The sequence below is a fragment of the Delphinus delphis genome, chromosome 9, assembly GCF_949987515.2.
Source record: "Delphinus delphis chromosome 9, mDelDel1.2, whole genome shotgun sequence".
NCBI lineage: Eukaryota > Metazoa > Chordata > Mammalia > Artiodactyla > Delphinidae > Delphinus > Delphinus delphis.
This window is the reverse complement of record NC_082691.1, coordinates 7,509,675-7,523,251: the sequence shown is the minus strand read 5'-3', so window position 1 is coordinate 7,523,251 and position 13,577 is coordinate 7,509,675.

The following is a 13,577-nucleotide window of genomic DNA, read 5'->3' as shown; positions in this document are numbered from 1 at the left end:
TACAGTGTCCCACAAGTCCCCTTGGCTCTGTTCACTTTTCTTTAGTCTGTGTTTTCTTTCTGTTTCTCAAACTTGATAATTTCAGTTGTCCTATCTTCAAGTAAACTTTTTTTCTTCTGCATTCCCAAATCTGCTGTTAAATCCCTATAGTAAATTTTTAATTTTAGTTATTATACTTTTCAGCTCCACAATTTTTCTTTGGCTTGTTTTTGTAATAATTTGTATCTCTTTGTTTATATTCTCAATTGGTTCACATATTGTTTTCCTGATTTCCTCTGTTTCTGCCCACATTCTATCTTAGCTCTTTGGGCATATTTAAGATAGTTGTTGTGAAGTCTTTGTCTAGTGTATATGACATCTAGTCTTCCTTCGGCATGGTTACTTTGAATTTATTTTGAAATTTTAAATGAGTCATCTTTTCCTTTTTCAATGTATGTCTTGTGATTTTTTTAGTTAAAAATTGGACATTTGGCTGTTGTGAATGAAAAAATTAAATCAGTTGATCTAAGAAAGGAAGGGAAAATTTTATTCGAGCCAAATTGAAGATATAACCCAGGAAGAGCCTCTCAGAAAGCTCTGAGAACTGTTCTCGTTAGAAGTCAAAGCACAGTTATATAAATTTTTGAGACAGAGGGCTATACATTAAATAATGTATTACTTATAGTTTATACAGTCTAGTGAGTAGTGGGTCATGGGTCATCATGACCCCTTACAAGATTAAGAAGGAATGTTATCTCTTTAAGTGTTGTCTTGGTGCCAGAATGTTGCTCTTTATTATTGACCAAGTATTTCTGGTGATGGGGGAGTTTTGGTAGATGCATAATGCAGATATGCAACGCATAGTAGAGGGGAGAGAGGAGGCTAAAGGGCAGAGAAAAATTTTTATGTTTAAATTCTTCTTGTCTTGCCGTAAAATATGAATTTTATTTCACACTATTATAATGTGGTAACTCTGGAAATCAGATTCTCCCCATTCCCCAGGATTTGCTTATTTGGTTGTTGTTTTTGATTATTGAAGGCTGTACTAGTCCTCTTGAGACTTATCCAAACTATTTTTACAATGGCTATTTCTTGTCATGACTGACCATTGAGATCTCTATTCCTTTAGCTCATGTTCATGTTTGACAGAGGTTTTCTTTAATGCCATGTGCTGAGACAAATAAACAAAGATGTCAAAAAATTAAAAGCTAGAAAGAATGGTCACCTCTCCAGTCTTTGAAGGTTGACTCCATGCTGGGACACTTCTTAATCACTTAGGTAAGCTTGCTCTGAGCTTAGATAGACATTATCCCAAAGGGAAAGCTTAAGGTCTTTGCTGTAATTTTCTGAGCATATGTCTTCTCTGAGCATGTGGTTTTAAAAATTCCTCTGTATACATGGCTGCTTTTGAGTGTCCTAATTTTTCCAAACCATTTGCCCCAGCTTCATTTCTGGGCCTTTAATGGCCTATTGTATATCTCCACCCACTATCACTTGCCCAGATGCCTGTGAGATTGTGATGACTACCTTGCAACTTTTAGAGACAGTGCCCTTTACTTTTCCTGCTTACAGTTCAAGTCATGCAAAGCAGAGATGAGTATTTTATGTCATTCCTTCAAGTATTCTCCAGAAAAGTTAGAACAGATGTACACAATAATTTGCAAGTAAAGTCTGATCTGCTGCCTCTGGTTCAGTGGTGTGGATCTGGGAACTAGGCTGACGTCTGAACAAGCCAAAGGTCACCACTGCACTGGAAAGGGGGTGGTACAAAGATAAGTAAAAATGTCACAAAACTTTCCTGCCATCTTGAAGATGGCTTTTTCTTGGTTGGGCACTTGTTTGTTGGATGTGAACCTTTGACTATTTTCTAGAGCTTCTACAAAGTTTGTTCTGACAACTTCTGGTTGTTTTTTTTGATGTTTCTGTCAGCGAGTAAGAGCTTGGAGTGTCCCAGTCCACCATTTTGCTGCTCTGAAATTTTTTTAATAATGTTTAAATATATGCTATAACATATATAAAATAAATTTTCCTATGTATTTAAATTATGTATGTACATAAATAAAACAAAAATAAGAAAAAAAACAAACCTCTTTTTTATGCTGCCTTCCTTCTTCAAGTGCTAAAAATGGGAGAAAATATAGATCAATCATCATCACACTTCCTCCAGTATGTCATGGACAATTATTTTAAAAATGTGTTAAAATGAGTTATTAGAAAAACCGAATTTAAAAACACAAAAAATATAAACCCTATTTTTAAATTATTAGACTCAGTAGACATAAAACCACTCTGTCATATTACTATAGAAGTTTCTAAATGGTTCTCAATTTCTGCTACTGACAGGTAACCACCAGTTCTTAGACTGACATTGGTCAGCAGACCACACTTTGAATAGTCTGGTCTAATAATTATCTCTTTATCCAATTTAGAAAGACTCAGAACAAAGGAAGAAATTACTACGGGAAAGATTGTTTTGACTAAATAAAATACTAAAATTGTCTGTACATGAAATCATCCAGACGTTGAAGGCAAAGAATCATTTGGAAAAATATTTCCCTCAAATGCTGTGAAGAGTTAATAACTATATAATAATTTATAAAGAGTTTATGCAAAAAGAGAAGTAAACCAGTAAGATCCTAATAGTTAATTGAACAACAAACCATGCAGAAACAAAAAATTGAAATTGGTAATAAAGAGAACATGTCATTTCTTTGGATGAGAAGAAAATATCAATCTGAGATACAATTTTTTGCTGTAAAGTAAAAAAACATATTGTCTTAATAATTTAGAGATTAGGTCAATGTGTTGAAAGATAATTCCCTAATTGTTAATCACAGGAGCAAAACAACAAACAAGACTCTAAATTTCTTAAGTGTGAGAGTGCTCAGAACATTTTGGCTGAAAATGAGGTATACACTATAATGGTTATGAGCTTGGGCTCTTAAAGTGAATTGTCAGGAACTGAGTCCCACGTTTAACACATACCACCTATGTGACCTTGCGCGAGTTCATCTTCTGTACCCCTCTCTCTCTCCATCTGTGGAGCAGTGTTAATAACAACTCCTATTTCATAGGACTGTTGTGAAGGTTAAGGAGTGAAGGCATGTAAAACTGCCTGCCTCACGTAAGACACTCAATACATAATAACTATGATTATCAGGAATCATCTCCACTTACAGGTGTGACAAGCGTGCAGGATTTGCCAAAGTAAATGACCTGTGGTTTAGAATTGTCCTTTACTTGTTTTGTCTGGCATTTAAAAGCCCCATCTGTACCAGAGACAGGGAGAAAGGATCAGATGGAAAAACTTGCCCAACCAGTATGGTTACGTTGTTCCAGCTGCATCCCTCAGCTCTGGGCTTCACAGGACTATGGCTCCTCCAAAGATCACTCCTCTAAGTATGCATTTTAAATAAAGGCTATTCAATAGGGGGTCACAACTCCAACTCTTCTCAAAGTAGAAATATTAGACCTGGAAGTGGTGCATTCTAGCCAGGTCCTGGGCTCCTGGTGGGGGCACCTGTGTTTGGGGAGGAGGGGCTGTGGCCTCTTGCCAAGCTGGGCACCAGACCTCGGATCATGACAGCCTGTCCTTTCTCAGGAACAGGGACGTCAGTGACAAGATCACATCCGGATTGGGGATTTATTAATGGCGATTACAGCCTTTTTAATACTTTTAAAATAAATCTACATTTTCAACTGTTAACCTGTTACTATTGTAGGAAAATAATGAAACAATAATGACAATAATAAAATCATAAACTTGGGAAAATTTCCGGGGGTGACTTTGTTCAAACCAGCTGGCCTCCAAGGACATGGAGACCTTTCACAAATCCTTCCCTCTCTCCCCCCATCATTGGTGTCCTTGGAACCCAGGGGTTTCTGGCTACCTGGGAGGTACATCTCGAGGGGCCTATTGTCTCTATGTGCTTGTCCCGGCAAGGGCCCAATCCGCACTCCTCCTAGCTTCCTCCCCCTCACTCAGAATTAGTGACAGCAAACCTTGCAGGTTTTCCCATCCATTTTGCCCCCTCCAGGCACAAGTTGCTTTGAGAAAGATGGAGGATGGGAGAAAAGACCCAGCTACGAAGCCAGCTACGAAGCCAAGTTCCATTTTCAGTGACTAACGAGCTTTGTTAGGGGAAAGAGGAAGACCTATACATTTCAACTGGACACAAACTATCTGGGGAGTGGGTAAAGCTGACTGTTTACCTGGACTCACTCACTTTTCTGTAGAGTCCATGATCACATCTGTGATTTCCAACTACAGACTGTTTCTTGACTCATTTTCTCAACTTAAGTCTCAGGCTTCTGAAGCTGTCCTGAAATGGCTCTCAGCCTCCATCTGTAAATTCTCTATCTGACCCACACCTTTCAGAGCACATTCTTCAGGGGATTAGTTCATACTTGATACACAGTGGTGCTACTGTTACCAAGCCAGGATTATAGCTCATTTTACCCTGCCCACTGGGTGGACCGCTTGTGTTTCTTATTGCTATACAACTCTTCACCATCATAGCAGAAACACTTCAAAACAATGCATAGAATCACTTGTTAAGAGATTTTGTAAAGGCATTTGTCAAGAGTATGAAAAGGAAAAGAAATTAAATTATAGAAGAATCCTCTAATTCAAAAAAATTACCTGAAAACACATGCTTGAGTAGACTACACTGCAAACCTGGCCCTCTTCCATTCACTAGTTATCACAGAGGGGAGAACAGGACTTGTAGCTACAATAACCTCTCTGTAGCCATGATAAATTTATCTGTGATTGGACCAAGTTGGAGTTCATGGTCTGAAGTATTATGCATCTGCGAGTCTTGTTCAGTTGTTTTCAGCAAAGTGACTCTATCATATTGTTCATGTCATTCAGGAAAAAAAGAATTGAAATGGTCTAAAATCAGCCTGTGTACTAACTCCAGGCAATTGGCCTTTGTCCAGGTACATTTTCCTATTTGCTGATAGCTTTTTGTTTTGCAACTTGGAACCCATTTGTGACGAGTCACAGCCCATTAGCCATCTGTTTCTCTGTTACACTCCTTTTTTCTTATAATGTAAGGATTTGATTTTCATGATATTTACCTAAAAGTATCTTACACCCAATAAGAAATAAAAGCAAATACAATGAGCATCTCACATAAAAGCAATCATTTGGATGAACATATATTTAAGAATAAAATGATTAAAACATGGGAAGTTCATATAAAATTAATATTACCACAAAATATCTTCCTATATAAATAATGCATTGTGGTAGAGGTGTTCTTCTTGCCTTAGAATATGAGTAGCCAGCACAGCTTTATGGGTAGAAATATGAACAATTTGAAAGTGTGTAACACACAACGATTCTCAAGAACTTTCTGCCTTTGCTCCCTTAATCTAGTACTGACACAGTTGGTGACCTCCTCCGCTCACCCTCGGAGTAACATAGTACAAAGAAATAAGGCAAGACAGTAAATGGATTGAAAGGCTGGTGAGAGGCGGCGAGCAGTTGAGTTGCCTCTCAATCATCTGGAGACATCAATCTAGGTACCATCTTCACTGGTGGTGGTTTGCCTCTTATACAGCCTAGCATCCCTAGCACTTAATACGGTGCGTGCATGTATCGGGCAGATTTAATTTAAAACATTTTTTCTAGATATAAACATGTCTTTAAGCAGTAGAGAACATTTTCAGAATACAAAAAGTAAAAGGAATAAAATATATTTCCCATAATTCTACTATTCTGTGATAAAACTGTGAGCATGTCATCATTTATCTGAAAGCATTTTTAATGCATGAGTGTGCGTGTGTGTATACACATAAATACATGATTGAAGTTACGCTCCATATGTCTTTTGAATCTTTTCATTTAATTTTTAACACTGCAATACGTGTACATATTTTTAAAAAGTCAAATTGAATTACTAGGCTTATAAAAGAGGAAAGGTGTCTCCTAATTTATTCCTTCCCACTCTTGATTCCTGCTCCTCTGTGGCAACTACATTCAACACGTGTAGCTGTTTCTTCTGGTATTTAACTTTATATTCCTAAATAGCATACCTATCATACTTTTGCGTACTTATTCAGTTTACAGTTTTATCAGCTTCCTTCCTGCTAAGAGACATTTAATTTTCTTATATCCCTCACCTCTACATATACCATCTCTCCATCTCTAAGGACAATCACACATGGCTTCCATGGACACTAATATTACTATTATGTTAGTTTTCTAATATCGAAACATCTGTTTACCTTTAGGTATTTGTCATATAACCTTTTTCAACCTGCTTTCTTTAATAACTTTCATGTTTTTGCATATATATATATATATTTAACATCTTTATTGGAGTATAATTGCTTTACAATGGTGTGTTAGTTTCTGCTTTATAACAAAGTGAATCTGTTAGACATATACATATGTTCCCATATCTCTTCCTTCTTGTGTCTCCCTCCCTCCCACCCTCCCTTGCTTATATTTTTATTCATGTATTATCTCCTACTTACTTTCTTTGACATTGCACTTTCTTTTTTTTTTTTTTTTTTCGGTATGCAGGCCTCTCGCTGCCGTGGCTTCTCCCACTGCGGAGCACAGGCTCCGGACGCACAGGCTCAGTGGCCACGGCTCACGGGTCCAGCCGCTCCGCGGCATGTGGGATTCTCTCAGACCGGGGCACGAACCCACGTCCCCTGCATCGGCAGGCGGACTCTCAACACTGCGCCACCAGGGAAGCACCTACACTGCACTTTCTAATTGGAGGAGTAAAAGCAATTTGTTATTATTCTATTTTGCTTAATAGTAAATACAATTGTCTTTTTCCTAGGTATGTCATGGCAATATGAGATTATGTAATGGGGAAGGAAGAGTATAGATAGAACAAATTTGACCCATTACACTAGAACTACAAACATGGCGTGTTCTTTCACTTTTTCTGAATAAAACCGGTTCTAACTCAGTTCCCACACACTGGCATTAATGGGAAATCTAAAATTAGGCAAATTTCAAGATCCTCTTTATATACCTAGATTTTTTTTTTTTTTGCTTTATTTTATTTTATTAATTCAGCGAAAAGGACTGAGAAGTGTGTTTTAGTTACACAGTCCTACGGTAATTTTGTCTCCTTCCTAAAATTTTGTAATACAAGTTTACTACAACTGGACTTAAATACAGTTATTCAAATATTTTCAACCTCTTCTTAATGGTGGGTAAACATTTATCAATTAAAAAACACTTTGTCGGGCTTCCCTAGTGGCGCAGTGGTTGAGAGTCCACCTGCCAATGCAGGGTACATAGGTTCGTGCCCCGGTCCAGAAGGATCCCACATGCCGCGGAGCGGCTGGGCCCGTGAGCCATGGCCGCTGAGCCTGCGCGTCTGGAGCCTGTTCTCCGCAACGGGAGAGGCCACAACGGTGAGAGACCCACGTACCGCAAAAAAACAAACAAAAAAAAGCCCCATTTTATTTTGTTTGGTATTTACTCTTGAGAATTCAGATTTGTCTGAAATTATTACATGGTAATTAATTTGATGCACATTATTTTTCTATGCTGTGTCCCTCCCAACCAGAGCAGGTCAGCTTTTAAAGCATATATATTTTTAATTAGCATACTGTAAAGTTGTTTCTTTTTCTTTTGGTATAGAAGCGTTTTAAACTGTAAATCACTCTGAGTCCTGACCTCTTAATAGTTAAGATCATGGTTGATAGGCTGATAACAATGCTAATCACTTAAGGGCATACTATTTAGAATCAAATAAAAAGAAGCTACTTAATACAGAACTATATGCAACAGTAAAATCTGTAGTTACAGGAAAATTCTTGCTGTTAAATGCCTTTGTTATTAAAGAAGAAAAAAGGAAAATAAAGTAATTTAAGTAATAAAAAATTTTGAAAGAACAACATAATTTACTAAAAGAAATCAAGATGTGGAAATTAGTACAGAAAAATCAAATATCGATGAAATGGCAAACAACAACACAGTTCATTTGTAATGAATCATCACAGATTTTTCTTTGAAAGTACTGATAAAATAAATACACCACTTGCCAGTATATTGAGGAAAGCAAAAGGATTTAAAATAGATATGTCGACTCCATGAGGGATGAGAAAGACAGTGTAACATAAAGGAGGATTTTTAAAAATCTGGAAACTCTGATATACATATAAGTGTAAGGTAACAACTTTGAAAACCAAGATAAATAGCATGATTTTCTGGAAGACACAAATTACCAAAATTACCCAAGAGGAAGTGAAAATTTTAATGAACCAATAAAAATAGAAGAAATTCAGGAGGTAATAAAAGATCCCAGTGAAGAGGACACCTGGACCAGGTCTTTTCACAGCTGAACTTTAAGTAATCGATTAAAGACTGACAATGCTATTGAAACTATCCTAGACCATAAAGAAAATACAAAATCTTTTTGCTTCATTTTACAAAGCCAGTCAAATTTTAATAGTAAAATTTTATCATGATAGCATCTAAAGTAAATTATAAAAAATCTCAATTATAAGTAGAAAACAGATCATTTAAAATAAAATGTTAGCAAAAGAACCCAGAAATGAATTCAAAAAGTAACAAACACACTGTAAGTAGATTTTAATACAGAAATAAAAGAGTAATTAAATATGAATGTATGAATCAAATAATCCATTATATCCATAAATTACAGGAGAAAAAAATACAATCATATCCACTGATGCTGAAAAGGTATCTCATAAAATGTAAAAGCCATTCCTTTTTTTACTAAAATTAAAACAAAGGTCCAAGTAAAGAATTCATACCTCTTCAAAAAAGAGTTTATAGCGAAAAGTCGTCTTCTTATCACTATCCTGACATTGAAACGAAAGAATGTCAAAGGAAAATAAGATGTTAAAAGCAACTGAAAAAGCAATAGAGATTACCTACAAAAGAGTGACCCACTTCCAGCCAATAGCTCACAAATAGGAATGAGTAAAGTTATATCTTTATTATGTAAAAGAAAATAACTGTGCCAAACTTATGCACTGAATACAAATATGTTTCAAGAACTGGGGTAAAATAAAGACATTTTCAGGACAACAGGTGATAGTTCACTATCAGACCATCGTTAAAGGAAATTCTAGGGAATGTACGTCAGAGAGAAAGCCTCGCTAAAAGTCTAAGAAGCAAAGCAGAATAATGAACAAAGATATGGGTAAAAACATTGGTGAAATTAATTAAACAAAAATAAAATGACTAGTTTAGAGAGTGGGGGAATGATGAATAGCTGATCTACTGGACAGCATAGCATATACGTTGAAAGGAGGTGATTGTAGTTAAACCTCTTTTATACACTGGGATTTGAAAACTGAAGATAAAACCATTGATCAACTTTAGGATAATTGTGAAAATATTAGAACTAGAATAATAAACTATGTGGTATAAAGGAAAAACATGAGATAATGAAATAATATTACAAAAATTCTCAAAATGAAAAAAGGCAAAAGAGGGAAGGTAGAAAAAGTGGGACAAATACAAGGCATGTAATAAAACAAAGTAATCCAAATGCATCAATGTGATATTAAATGTATGTGAACTAGAATCTCCAGCTAAAATACAAAAATTGTTAAAGCAATTAAAAAAAATCTTTATATGTATTATTTCCCAATAACACATCTAAAACATAAGGAAAAAGATTGAGAGTTATAGACTGAGGAATAGTATACCATGTAAATATGAATGAGAGAAACTAGATGTTATTTTAATATCATAAAAATAGATGTTTGATCAAAAATCATTACTAAGGATTAAAATGTTTACTACTTAATAGTAAAGGTAAATGTATGTAACTAATAATGTGACTTTAAAATATACAAAGTGTAAATAGAAAAAAAATGACAAGAAGATATTAATAGATCTAGCAAGTGTAATCGATTTTTAACATACGTCTCTTAGAAATTGACAAATTATCAAGTAACCAAAAATCAATAAGGACACAGAAATATGACTAGGCTAATTAATATGGCTTAGTAATAGACACATATAGGATATTATACCTGACAACTGGAAAATGCACATTATTTTCAAGAAACCATAAAGCATTTATGAAATGTGGCCAAAATAAAGGCCAAAGAGCTATGTTCAAAACATTTCTAACGATTGGAAACATAGAATCATTCCCTGAATGTAGTGAAATTAGTCTGGAAAACAACAACCAAAAGATTAATTTCAAGTTTCCTGACAGCTAGAACTTCTTAAGATCTTACGAGAAAAAGACAGAAAATTAGAAATTGCTTAAATCTGAATGATATTCAAAATACTTTTTATTAAAACATGTGATACAGCTAAGGATATAGTTAGAGAGAAATTTACTGTTGTAAACTCTTACTTTAGAAGAAAATCCTAAAATGTAAGAAGCTAATCTTTCAATTTAAAACTCTCTATAAGGATGAAAACATAAAGATATTAGCAGAAATTAATGAAACAGAAAGCAAAAATCTAATAGAAGTATTGAAAAAGCCAAAAGTTGGTTTTCTGAAAAGATTATTAAGAGACAAACCTCTGGAAAACTTAAGAAAAAGAGAGTGAAGGAAGAAATAAGCAAGCCACTAGAAATGAAAAAAGAGGCACACTGCAGATGCAACAGGGATTAAGCAGGTGACAAATTTAGGATATCATGAATAAATCTACCCCATGACAAAATGGCATGAATTAGATAAATTCATAGAAAACAAAGCTTATAAAAATGCTCATTTACTCACTCATTCCACAGATACTTTTAAAGCAGCTATTATTTTACCAGAAACTTTTTGATTTTTGAGATGATCAGTGAACAAAACAGCAAAAAATCCTGACCTTGAGGCGCCTACGTCCCAGACCATCGATGGGAGAAGACAGACAATAAAGCAAACACAATAAGTCATAAAATTATATGATACATTTGAAGATTATAAATGCTATTAAAAAAACACAAGAAAATGTAGTTACAAGGGATGTTGTTGAAAGGGATCAAGGATGCTGATAGGTGAGGGTAGTTTTTATTGAGGATGTGATATTGGAGCAAAGACTTGAAGAGGTGAGGGTGCTGCCCAGGCAGACATCGGGGTGAAGAGTGTTCCAGGGGGAGGGAACGGTTAGTGAAAAGGCCCTAATGTGAGACTGTGTCTGGCAAGTTTGTTCAAGGAGCAGCAAGAAGGCCAGTATGGCTGGAGCAAAAGGGAGGAGAGTGAAAGAGTAACGCCAGTAAAGATTAATGAAAGATGTGATCAGAGACAGTGATGAGGCCAGGTCCTTAGGAAGCTGTAAGCCCCACAAGTCCTTTTGCTTTGAATCCTATTACAATCCACAGCCATCGACAGATACAAGCAGAAGAGTGGCATCCTCTAATTAGACTTAAATTTGTGAAGGCTCATTCTGGCTTCTCTTTTGAGAAAGACACTAAAGCTGTGCTATCAATTCTATTGTCACCAGACACATGCAGTTACTTAAATTTAAGTGAGAAAGTGGCATGGGCTTATAGATACTACCAAATGTAAAACAGATAGCTAGTGGGAAGCAGCCACATAGCACAGGGAGATCAGCCCGGTGCTTTGTGACCACCTAGAGGGGTGGGATAGGGAGGGTGGGAGGGAGATGCAAGAGGGAGGGGATATGGGGATATATGTATATGTATAGCTGATTCACTTTGTTATACAGCAGCAACTAACACACCATTGCAAAGCAATTATACTCCAATAAAGATGTTAAACAAACAAACAAAAACAACTTAAATTTAACTTTAATGAGCCAGTTTTCCAATCACATTAACCGTAGTTTAAGTGTCCAACAGCCAAATGTGGCTAGCTAGTACCATGTTGGACGACAGATACAGTACTGCTCTGGGAAGACAGGGAGAAACAAGGAGAGTGAACAGACACAAAGGCAGTAACCAGATGAGAGAAGATGCTGTCTCTAAATGGGATGACAGCACTGGAGCTGTGAGAAGTGATTGCATTTTGTTTATTTCAATTCAGGAAGAAATGATAGGTAATATGATATGACCATTAAAAGGATTTAATCAATAGTTAATTGAAATTCAATCAGCAGTTTTCAATGAGATGACAATAGGACCAGGGAAGTTCTAGCAGTCAAATACTAAATAATCCCAAACTCCTTCACAGAACAAAGAGAGAATACTTTTCATCCCATTTTTGAGATTAGAATGAACTTGATGCCAAAACTTGTCTGGGTACACAAAGAAGAAAACAAAAAACACGCCCATGCCCACCACCCACAAGTTTTCACTTACACAGTCTGAGGTATATTCATTGTGGAAACTGACCAAACATTTAAAAAACTAGAAATATCAGTGCTACATAAACTATGCCACAAAATCCAGAGTATGAATGTGTGTATGTATTAAAAATCTTTCAAGCTGTTTTTATAAACCCAGCAAAAACGATTATGTCAGAATTTGACAAGCCGCTAGTTAGTCTGATATTGTTACAAAATTTGAAATAAAATATTAACATTCAGAATTAGCAGTGCGACAAAAGAGTTATATGCCATTACTAAATGAAGTTCACAACAGTAATGCAATTAGCATTTGATATTAGGAAATACATTGATATAATCTGTCATTTTAATATATCAAAAGAGAGAATCATATGATTATCTCCGTCATCATGAATGATGAAAATACATTTGAAACTTATTCAACATCCATTCCTGGTAAAAATTAAGTCTAATTAAAATAGGAACAGATAGATATTGATATAGATATAGAATTTAAATGTATAGTAATAATGCTTATTTGAAAATTCTAGGTGTATTCATGTTGAATTGAGCAATGATATCCATTATCAGCACTTAGAATTAAAATTATTCAGGTTATTAAGATATGTAAACAGATAAGAAAAAGAAATAAGTGAATAAAATTATAAAAAGGTGTATGAATTATCTTTCTTAGCATACAGTATGCAACCCAAGATAATTAACTGAAAAAATAGTAAAAGCAATTTAGAAGTCTTCTAAGCCTATGGATTCAAGATTAAGGCCATCAAATCAAAGAATTCTTAGACAAAAATTAAAGAAAAAAAAATCACCCAGTAACCACAGAAAAGATTTAAGTCTAGAAATGAAATTAATAAGAAATGAGTAAGTTTTGTATGAAGGAAACTTTCAAATGCCTTTTAAGTCTACAAATAAGTCTTTATTTTGCAAAGATGTCAACTTTATTATAAAGTTAATGTTACTGAAAGTATTTTTTTAAAAACATGTGTGATGAGAACACAAGCTCATTCAAAAGTTGTTTCCAATAAATATGTAATAAGAAATGTACTGACAGGAAGTGAAACAGGTGGAACTAGTGATATTAAAACAGAAGTAGACATAGGTATATGCATATATATATGATGTTAGTATCGGTAAAGGTAGTAGCTCGGCACCTGAGTGGGAAAGGGGTAAATTAATCAAGAATAGTTGATGTTGACTTCTATTCAAAAAATATAATTTTGATTCCTACTGACTCCTATATTAAAACAAATTGAAGACAGGTTAAAAACTTCAATCACAAAATGAACCCCCATATCACCCTAAGAAAATGTGAGTGCATTTAATCATTACTTGGTAAAGCTATAAAGGGGAAAAATGATAAATTGAACCTCACCAAAAACTCAAATGTTTC